The sequence below is a fragment of the Numida meleagris genome, chromosome 1 (genome assembly GCF_002078875.1).
Source record: "Numida meleagris isolate 19003 breed g44 Domestic line chromosome 1, NumMel1.0, whole genome shotgun sequence".
Lineage (NCBI taxonomy): Eukaryota > Metazoa > Chordata > Aves > Galliformes > Numididae > Numida > Numida meleagris.
In genome coordinates, this window is record NC_034409.1 from 24,299,678 (window position 1) to 24,311,832 (window position 12,155).

Genomic DNA, 12,155 nt, shown 5'->3' on the forward strand with positions numbered 1-12,155 from the left:
TCCATTCCCCTTTTAATATAGTTGTGCCTGGCCACTGGCCATAAGACTTCCTAGATAACCCATAACTTACCTCATATTAGGAAAACAGAAAGAAATGCAGCTGCTAGATTTGCTATATGCTATCAAGAGCAATTATAGTGATGAAAGTCAGGGCAGGAACTAAAAACAGTGTCCTCTGAGAACTAGATAGTAAAATTCTTTATAGAAAAATCTTCTCTCAAATTAAAAAATAAATAAATATATAAAAAGAAAGGAAAGAACAACAACAAAAATCACCTTATAAGCAAAATGAGCTTTCCAAATAAATATTCTTAGGAAAGAAGAATGATCTCAAATCGAAAAAGGGGGATAAGGGACTGAACAACACAGAGATGTCTCACTGATGTAACTCACTCAGAGATGTAACACTCTGCAGTTAACTACCTTTCTCCCACTGCAGAATGTGTGAAGCAAAACCTTTCTGAACATTAATGTATGGTAATGGATCCTCCAAAAAGGAGGATATTATACTGAATATGATAACGTAAAGCTGAAGTTGGATAAATGCTCTCAGAGTGCTCTGGCAAAGCTGGAATGCATCACTTCAGTACCCATCCCATGACGAGCAATGACAGTCCAACTTGCAGATCACAGTCTGACACAACGCACCAAAATGGCAAATGGCATACCTGCACCAGACTGAGCTTTTCTTTTTATATTGAGGTAAATAAAGAAATATACAAGCTTCAGCCATCAAACTGTCCCCATGAGAAATAATTGCTCTTTTCTACTTAAAACAAATGGCTGGTATTTTGATGGATAACTTTTAAAACTAAAATAAAGGACAGATTTTTTAGGCCCTTATTATCATACTTTGGTTAATCCTATCCAATTTCTTTAAGCTACCTTCTCAGAAAGTAAAGATACGCTATAGATCACTACAGAATCCGAGCATCTATTCTGTCCCATTACTTGAAAAGCAAGTTCATTTTACTGCTCCATGACTGACTACTGACCAAATAACAACTGGAAATTCAGTTATGTGAATAAAGACCCATGCATCATCTAGAGCTAAAGCCTGCTCCTTATCAAAATACAAACAACTTCTCAATTGTTACTGTTTCTATCAAAGTTACTTACTTCTTTCTTTATGAAATCATGAACTATCAAGCAGGAAAAGATTATATTATGAAACTTACAAATTAATCAACAATAATTTCCTGTAATTCTTACGTATTTCCTCTTTTCATAGAGTCATAGAATCATAGAATGGCCTGGGTTGAAAAGGACCTCAAAGATCATCAAGTCTCAACCCCCCTGCTAAGTGCAGGGTCACCAGCCACTAGACCAGGCTGCCCAGAGCCTGGCCTTGAATGCCTCCAGGGACGGGGCATCCACAACCTCCTTGGGCAACCTGTTCCAGTGCGTCACCACCCTCTGTGTGAAAAACTTCCTCCTAATATCTAACCTAAATCTCCCCTGTCTCAGCTTAAAACTATTCCCCTTTGTCCTATCGCTATCCACCCTCACAAACAATCGATCTCCCTCCTGTTTATACGCTCCCTTCAAGTATTGGAAGGCCACAATGAGGTCTCCCCGGAGCCTTCTCTTCTCCAAACTAAACAAGCCCAGTTCCCTCAACCTTTCCTCATAGGAGAGGTGCTCCAGCTCTCTGATCATCTTGGTCACCCTCCTCTGAACTCGTTCCAAGAGCTCCACGTCCTTCTTGTGCTGGGGGCCCCAGGCCTGGACACAGTACTCCAGATGGGGCCTCACAAGAGCCGAGTAGAGGGGGACCACCACCTGCCTCTCCCTGCTGGCCATTCCTCTTTTAACACAGTCCAGAACACAGTTGGCCCTGCGGGCCACCAGCACACACTGCTGGCTCATGTCGAGCTTCTCATCCACCAGGACCCCCAAGTCCCTCTCTGCAGGGCTGCTTTCAAGGACTTCTTCCCCCAGGTTGTATAAATACATGGGATTGCCCTGGCCCAAGTGCAGCACCCTGCATTTGGCCTCGTTGAACCTCATTAGTTCTCATGGGCCCACTTGTCCAGCCTGTCCAGGTCCCTCTGGATGGCTTCCCTTCCTTCCAGTGTATCGACTGCACCACTCAGCTTGGTGTCATCTGCAAACTTGCTGAGGGTGCACTCGATTCCATCGTCTATGTCATTGATAAAGATGTTGAAGAGCACCAGTCCCAAGACTGAGCCTTGGGGGACATCGCTTGTCACCGGCCTCCACCCTGACACAGAGCCATTCCTCACAACTCTTTGGCTGTGACCAGCCAACCAGTTCTTAACCCACTGAACAGTCCATCCTTCAAATCCATACGTCTACAATTTAGAGAGAAAGATATGATGAGGGCCCCTGTCAAAGGCTTTAGAGAAGTCCAAGTAGATGACATTCATCGCCCTCCTCCCATCCACCGATGCCATCACTTCATTGTAGACGGCCACCAAATTAGTCAGGCAAGATCTGCCCTTGGTGAAGCCATGCTGGCTGTCTCGGATCACCTCCTTGTCACATATGTGCCTTGACATGTCTTCTAGGACGATCTGCTCCATGATCTTCCCAGGCACAGAGGTGAGGCTCACCGGCCTGTAGTTCCCCAGGTCATCCTTTCTTCCTTTCTTGAAAACGGGAGTAATGTTACCCTTTCTCCAGTCACCAGGGACTTCACTGGACAGCCATGATTTTTCAAATATGATGGAGAGCGGCTCGGCAACCACATCAGCCATCTCTCTCAGAACCCTAGGATGGATATAATCTGGCCCCGTGGACTTCCATACATTCAGTTTCATGAGGAGGTCTCAAACTTGTTCCACTGTTACAGTTCTCTCCCACATCTCGAGGTTCAGGGTCCTGGCAGAGATGGGGAGCCTGGCCACCAGTGAAGACCGAGGCAAAGAACTTATTGAACACCTCAGCTTTTTCCACGTCTGAGGAAGCCACGTCTCCACCCTCATTTATCAGAAGGAGAACACTCTCCTTGACCTGTCTTCTCTTGCCTATGTACCTGTAGAACCCCTTCTTGTTATTTTTAACATCCCTAGCCAAGTTTAGTTCTACCTGTGCCTTGGCTTTCCTGATCCTATCTCTACACATGTGGACAACAGCCCTATATTCCTCCCAAGCTACACAACCCTGCTTCCACTTTGCAGACATTTCTCTCTTTTCCCTCAGTTTAAGCTGCAGGTCCTTGTTCAGCCATGCCAGTCGCCTGCCTCCTCTGCTTCATGTGCTTTGATGTGGAGATACATACCTTTGGTCTAAAACAGATGTAACTGAGCTAATCCAGGAGTATCTATGCTTCACCCAATACAATATAAGTGTAAAATTCTGAAAATTTTTACCCTTTTCAGCAGTCAGAAAAAAACTTGTATGTTTATTCCTAACTGTTAGATAAAAGGAAAGCAATTATTACTCACCTAAGGGCATCGGATTGAAAAGGAGCAATGAAAATTCATCTCATATAGATTCAAGTATCTCACTGATAATAAAGCCTAGCAGAAAACCCAGTGGGTTGATATTACTTGTATTTCAGTAATAGCTGTGTGCAACTATTTAGATTTAAGATTTCCTTATGCAAAATAGTGGATGCACATAAGGGAAATGGGACAACCCTTACCATCAAGGAAGGTCATTTATTACACAAACTACCGCTTGAATTTCAATAGGGTGGAAAGAGGGAGATGAGAAAACACAGAGATATAAACAAAGATATTGTACAACATGACAGTGGGTGGTATAACAGCATTGTTACTACAAACTGAAGCTAAGAAAAAGGTCCTCCAGCATGTTCATTTTGTAGATTTCCTATGTTAAGGACTAATGTTTCTGCTACCCAGAGGGGACCATTGCACTTGCTGCAGGGATTTCTTCCACTAGTAATGAAGACCATTATCTCAAAGGAACCTTTCTGGAGTACCTAGCTGAAACGATGAAGCAGAATAAGAGCTGGGGAAAGAAACTTACTACAAATAAAACCGATACTTAAAGTTTTGCTGCAGTTATGAGACTGCAAATAGTAAAATACAAGGATATTGATTGCTGTAGTTCTAGTGTTCTGAATCATAAGCAAATCCAGACAGATAGTTAAGTACAAAATTACATCATCAACACTCATGAAAATTCTCATAATGACAGTATTTATACCACAGTATTACAGTGCCAAACAGTTCTAATTTAACAAATTAAAATTTCCCAAAACAGAAACACTGCTGCCAGCATAAGAATGCACAGTTAAGGTCACTGAAACAACTTTACTTCTATCCCCACATCAGTGCTACTTTACTTACCCAGAACAGCTGGCATTTATGATACATAATTAGAAAGGGACATAGAAACCAATAATACGCCTTAAAGTGAAATGTAATGACAGCATTAACTATGAATATATTCCTTTCTTTACTCCTTCAGAAATCCAGTCTATCACTAATTAATTCTTAAGATTCTCAGAAGCAGCCAAGTAATCAAATTCCTTTGCACAAAAATGTTGTTGGTACTAAGAGCAGCCTATGTTGTATCTTTCAATATTTTTTACATGGTCCTTACCCTCTAAAAAGAAAACATTACAGTTGAGTCCCTGAAAACCATCCTTTGGCTTTGAAAAATACACGTGACTGAAATGCACACGACTGTTGTGTTTTAGCCCTGCAGGTGGCTCAGCATTATTAGTTATTTGTTCACCCTCCCCTTCGCAGTGGACTGGGGGAGAGAAACAAAAAAAAAAAGGAGAACCTGTAGCTTGAGATAGAACTATTTACTAAGATATACAAAAGGAAAAGGATAATAGTTATGACTATATATGGTTATATAAATATATACAACAATTGATGCACAAGCAATTGCCCACCACCCCCAACTGATGCCCAGCCAGCCCCTCGAATAGCAGACGAGAGAGAGATGAACTCCCACCTCCTTCAAAACTCCTTCCACACGACATGTGGTATGGAATATCCCTTTGTCCGGTTTAAGTCAGCTGTCCTAATTCCATTCCCTCCCAGATCCTTGGGCCCTTCTCTGCAAATGGCCTTAGCTCTTTACAGCACTGCTTAGCAGCAACTATAGACATCAATGTGTTATCAGCAGTGTTTTTCTCCCAGAACCAAAACATAGCAGCATACCAGACACCCTGAAGAAAACAATTCTGTCCCAAGTGAAACAAAGAAAATGTTAGGAAAGTACTGTTGGGAAATATTTTACTTTTCACAGTCTTCCTTTCCCTTGATTTACACCCAGTTTGCGAAATAATTTCTTAATGAACTAGGTACAGAAGAAAGAACTAGAAAGCCAGTGTTCAACTATTACTTTTATCTTAATACCAAAAGTTACTGTTTCCCAAAAACAGTTTTCCCACAGAGAGTACAGGCACAATGGTTTGTTGTAGCTTTCTCCTCCATAGGCTTTGAGTGTCACTGATAATTAAATGGGATGAAAACCTCAGATCAAATAATAGATAAAGTTCAGATTACCTGGGCCACACAATCATGACATAAAATTCAGACTAGTGTCCAGCACATCTATTCATTTTGCTTAGTCCTTTCTGAAGATTTTTAGTGGCCTGACTCATCATATTTTTTTCGTCCTTAAATAGATTCCCTGAGACATCCCTCATCCAATAGATACCTGAAGATACTGATCCAGCTGTATCATATTCTAATTGTGACTATATCTATCACACTCTCTTCTAGTGAATGCAACAGAACTCATTGTTTCTGAGTATGCACAGGAATTTCAGTTAACACTGATATTGATCTCTTCCCAGTTGCAGGACAGATTAACAATTGAGTTAGAGAGGACAGTCGAAGGGTTAACTATTGCATGGGGCTGGGGTAAGTAGAATGTAAGGCAAGATAAGAAAAGGAACTCGGCGAAACTCCATTATCAGCAGGGACCAGTACAAGGAACCGACTGAAGGCAGAGTGACTGCAAAGCAGCAGTGGGTTGAAAAGGGCAGAGTGATGAAGACCTCGAGCCTTCATCCAACGACCACCAGGAGGAACTACAATGCATGCGCTAGAGGGACGGACCGTATGCAAAGGAATTCCCAGGAAGAGATGAATATGTAGATGGGTCCCGGGAAACCTGCTGAATATGTAGATGGGTCCCGGGAAACCTGCTGAATATGTATAAGCTTGGCTTTTAAATATCTAACATTTCTGCCCATGGTTATGTGAGTTTGGTAGGGCGGTGACCCCCCTCACATCCAGTGTGGGCGCAGCACCGTAATAAACATACCTGCTTTATAACCTAATCTCGGGTTATGGAGTTTGATTCCGCAAATCACAATGAGTACTGAAAATTAAGTGTCTTCTACAGTGGCACTATGCAGAGGTACATGACAGAGGTACAGGGTGGATTAAGTTACTAAGTTTTCTGGGTCTTATTACACCACAAAACTAGATGTTCTGAAATGTCATTAGCAGCTTGTGTGAGCAACCTTCTCATTTTTATCTGCCTGAAGGACATGTGATCTACATCTATTCAAACATAGTGTTCTGAGGTGCCCTCTATAATTCATGGCAGGAGACTGTCAGTCTCTTGAACCTAATTCATCACACTAAAAGGTTGATAGAATGGACACAACTCCAAAGTTGCCTACCTTCCTGTCCCACCAGGAGAGTAAGTAAAAAAAACTGTTTTCTGAAAAATTCCTATTTTATACACAGGTCACTCCAAAAGAAATGCCTCCTGTTTGTTTCCAGACAAACTACAACAGATACAAAGAGCACAACAGTACTATGTGATAGAGCAAATTCTCAGCTACAAAACATTATTTTTCAACAAAGCCATCACTAGTAGCTATGCATTTTCAGCAGCAAAGAATAAGAGCCTGCATTTTACGCTCAAAACTTTCTGCACCAGCGGAGCTGACCCACCATCACTATCACCACTGTTGAAACGCACCACCCACTACTTCATTGTGCTCACATCCACCTCTTGGTCTCCATAAAAGTTCTGCAAGCATTGATGAACATTAGTGGGTGCCATTTTTTCTGCATGGAGGAATTCAATGGCACACTTTTGCTTCATATGTATTTCCATGTCAGACACCATTGTGTCAGACTGCCCCTCTGCTGCCATCTGTCACACCGCAACAAAATGCAATGAAATGTTGAGAGGAAGGTTGAGCCTTTACTGCCACTCCACAAACATTCATTGTGGGCCAACATAAGAGAATAGGAGGCATTACTTTTGGAGAAGCCTTAGTACTTAAGTTGTTAGAACTGGTGAGATGAATCTCACCCTTCTCAAGTATTAACTGACAAAATTTGAAAATATGATGGGAAAAACTCTTTCATCAACAGGCAGTCATAGACTCTAATGGAGAATGGATCTGAATGAAGAAGTTTTTTTGTCTGGTCTCCAAGTTGTTTTATCATTTTCTTCAGGAAGGCTTGTTAAACCTCTCCAAAAATATTTTGCAGAAGAAATTTTCCTTCTCTCCATATAAACATTCTCACCTCCGGGACTTCAAAATACAGTTGATGATACTACTGATCTTAACAAATAAGAAAAGGCAGATAATCTAAGAAAGCTCATGACTGGCAACCACATAAAAAAAAAAGCTGACTTTAAAAGAGAATTCTAAATCTAGCCTTTGGAAGAAAACTTGTAAAATAAAGAAAAATAATTCTCAAAATCCAGCTACTGAAAGGGGTAGTAATTTTCTGCCTTTATAGAATAATAAAAATGAGAAATTGCTGCAAAACAAGAAAGGTTCTTATCATTACATTCCTGAAAGCACACATACACGTTCCCGGGTTTCGGCACCACTTGAAAACACATTCATTCATACGTTCCCGGGTTTCGGCACCACTTGAAAGCACACATACACGTTCCCGGGTTTCGGCACCACTTGAAAGCACACATACACGTTCCCGGGTTTCGGCACCACTTGAAAACACACTCACACACACACACAGACACACACACAATAGCAGCAAGAAAAGCTTTTTTTTATTCAAAGGTATAGCATTACTTTTATAATACTTGTTATCCACTATTGCCATCTAAAGCTTACTCCCTTAATGCTGATTGGATATTTTTGCTGAGGCATGTAGCAGTGAAGCATGAAGCAGTATTTTCCATCTACTGACATATCAAAAGGTAGCTTATCGGATCATCTTAGCTTGCCATTTTCCCTGCGTCACGGATACATTCTTTGGTCAACTTGTCCCTATTCCTTTGGGGAGGGGGCCTTTCTCGTTACACCTCGTATCCTCGCAACCGCCTAATTACAACACATTCCACCTGAATCAAAAAATAAAATGTCAACTGTGTTCCGCTGTGACCTCACATTATTATCCACTTAGTTGGATTTTATGTCATATTTCCATCATCTGGGAAACTACATTGTGTTTTTAAAAACACTGTGAAATATAACTTAGAAAAGACAAGAGGTCTTTACACAAAGTTCCTGATAAAGTCATCAGCTAGATAAGCAAGAAAATTCATTGTACTTGTATCACTCCAAGAAACAGAAAAAGAATTTTCTTCACCTTATTTATCTTTAAACTAATTTTTAAAGTAATCACACTTGTAAAGAAGTTACTCTATCCAGAAAATATATCTGGTAATATTTCTTTAATGCATTTTTTCTGTCTGCTAAATGAAATTAAAGTCTGAAACACAGTATTATAGTAACAGCACAAAAAATCTAATTTTGCATCTTGACTTCTCTTCAATAACTAGTTCTAAGCCAATGTTTCTGTCTCTATATCATCCGTACTGGGGAGTTGCTTCTATTTTCTCTTTCAGAATGGATATAGGTTTTTCCATAGGGCTGCTACACACACAAATAGGGAACAAGTCATGTTTGGAGAAAAATATTTGCAACCTACTGGATGCCCTAGCTACAATGTAGGATACTAATCCTTGAAGCCTGGTCTTGTCATAGAATCATAGAATTGCTAAGGTTGGAAAAGACCTTCAAGATCATCAAGTCCAACCGCAACCTACCATACTACCCTAACTCTAACAACCCACCACTAGATCACGTCCCCGAGCACCACATCCAAATGGTTTTTTAAACACATTCAGGGAAGGTGACTCAACCACCTCCCTGGGGAGCCTGTTCCAGTGCTTAACAACCCTTTCTGTAAAGAAGTTTTTCCTGATATCCAACCTAAACCTCCCCTGGCGCAACTTGAGGCCATTTCCCCTTGTCCTGACACCTGTCACCACTGAGAAGAGACCAGCAATAAGGTCTCCCCTCAGCCTCCTCTTCCCCAGACTAAACAGCCCCAGCTCCTTTAGTCTCTCCTAGTAGGGCATATTCTCCAAGCCCTTCACAAGCCTTGTTGCCCTTCTTTGGACCTGCTCCAGCACTTAAATGTCTTTTCTGTACTGAGGCACCCAAAACTGAACACAGTACTCAAAGTGGGGCCTCACCAATGCTGAGTACAGGGGCAGGATCACTTCCCTAGTCCTGCTCACCACACCATTCCTGATACAAGCCAGGATGCCACTGGCCTTCTTGGCCACCTGGGCACACTGCTGGCTCATATTCAGCCAACTGTCCATCAGCACACCAAGGTCCCTTTCTGTCAGGCAGCTTTCCAGCCACTCCTCCCCAAGCCTGTAGGGTTGCCTGGTGTTGTCGTGACCAAAGTGCAGGACCCAACATTTGGCCCTGTTGAAACTCACACGGTTTACCTTGGCCCATTGATGCAGTCTATCCAGGTCCCTCTGTAAAGCCTTTCTACTCTCTGGCAGATCAACACTCCCTCCCAACTTGGTGTCATCTGCAAATTTACTGAGGGTGCACTCAATCCCCTCATCAAGATCATTAATAAAGATGCAGCCCCAGTACCGAGCCCTGTGGGACAGTGACTAGCCACCAACTGGATTTAACTCCATTGACCACAACCCTTTGGGCCTGGCCATCCAGCCAGTGTTTCACCCAGCAGAGCATATGCCCATTCAAACCATGGGCAGTCAGCCTCTCCAGGATAGTCTTTCTGGCCCTTTTTGAAGATGGGTGTCACATTTGCCAGTTTCCAGTCCACCGGGACATCCCCGGTTAGCCAGGACTGTCGAAGGATGATGGAGAGCAGCTTGGCAACCATATCTGCCAACTCCCTCAGCACTCTAGGATGCAGTCCATCTGGCCCCATGGATTTGTGAGTGTCCAGCTTTTGGAGCAGGTCCAAAACCATCTCATTGTGATAAGACGTAAAGTCGTTTGTTCATTGTATGAGGTGTTATTTGTATAAGAACAGACTCACGGCTAGGGATGGGAAGATTGGGAGCCTTCTTTATGACTGTTTGTTCATTGTAAAGGGAAGTGCTAATGACCTGGCGGCTGGGGGTACAGGCTGCGGACAAACATCCTGATCTGGTGACTACATTTGTAAGAACATGAACATCCTTTTCGCCACTTCACCTCCCCCACCCTAGATTGAGCAAACCAAGGACAAGGAAGACTGTGATGACACCTAGCAACAGGGAAGCGCAGCTGCAGAAGGTGAACAAACATACTAGAATCCACAGCAACCCGGAACTAAGAGACTATAAAAGTTGGGAGTCACGGGCAGAGTGCGCGCGCCATTCGCGGAGCTGCGACTCCCCGGCCGCCCAGCGCTGCTTTTGCTTGTGTTTTAGCTTATTCAATTAATAAAACATTTTTGCGAGCCGATTTGATGCGGTCTAATTTATAACATCATCATGGATTATGAAGGGCGTGTTCTGTTCCTCTTCCCTATCTACCAGCACAAGGGACTGTGTGCCTCCGGAGCAACTAGTCTTACTATTAAAGACTGAGACAAAGAAGGCACTAAGTACCTCAGCCTTAGTCACTGTGTTGCCCTCAGTGTCCAACAAGGGATGGAGATTCACCCTAGCCCTCCTCTTACTGTTGATTTATAGAAATATTTATTGTTGCTCTTCATATTAGTGGCCAAGTTCAATTTTAGCTGGGCTTTGGCCTTTCTAATTTTCTCCCTGCACAGCTTCACTACGTATTTGTAATCCACAAATTCTTCTCACTCTTTTCAGAAAGATGTGAGATAAACGTGCCTGTGTAATGTATTGTAGAGGAAATATATTCTGTTTTTTGAGGTATTAGTTCAAGCTCAGTTATTGTAATTCCATTCACTCAGATTTAAGTGAGTGCAAACAAGGCTCATGTTTAGGTATCTGTGGGGGGAGATGTAACAACAAAGAGCTCAACAGACTCTGGTAGATCTTATCGCTATGAGGCCTCCGGAGTCTGGAGACAGGGCTAAAGTGTAAACAGAATACTCCTTTAGTATGAACAGCTAATGTGGTCACATCTGGGACAGTTAAGGAACCCTTTGTTTGTTATCTATGTTGTTGTGAAGAACTTAAGGACAATTAACCGTGAGTGGATTTACTGCTTACGAGTGAAGGATATATAAGATGTATGTTAAACACAATAAGGAGGACTTACTATTCTGATGCCACACTGACTGAGAATTCTCTAAGGGGACAAGCGCCGACAGGTATCTATCTGCAGGACCTCTTGTAGGCAGACTCAGAAAGGTTCCTCACCCATCGCCTGCCTTAGCGTGTCATGCACTAGTAGTTCATTGTGTGCTAAAGAGTAAAATGTGACTGCAGTTGAGCAGGAAAGGAACAGCAGCAGTTACAGGTGAGCAGAGCTGGAGCTCCTGCACTATGTCAATGTTTGGTGTTAAAACCAAAGCCCAAAAGACTTGGTGTGTAATTGCACTGTCATAGAGCAGAATGTAACTTCTTGGACTGATTGATGGACAAAGTGTTCAGGCTTTTTTATCATATGAAGATAAATAGATCTGTATTTTCTTACAGGTAAAAAAAATAAAAATAAAAATAAAAAGCCTTCCTGTAAAATAGTTAAAAAATAGCATAGTTCACATCAACTGAACTTTTCATACTAGTGCCAGGAAAAAACATATGGAGAAGCCCTCTAACCAGGCAGTTTGGTCAGGATAGATGAGGCCGTGCATGACTAAGTTTTACAGGATTACCTTTCTTCCCCAACTATAAAGGTAAAAGACATCAACATTCTCATTATTCCTGGCAATTCATATTTTGTTTCCATATTAACATACCAGTGAAGTCACCAACTCTTTCATAAAAAGATATCACTGACCGGGATATTCACATTTATGAACTGAGTCAATTCCAGTACAATAATTGGGAAATTTAATTTGGCCAAGCAGTTG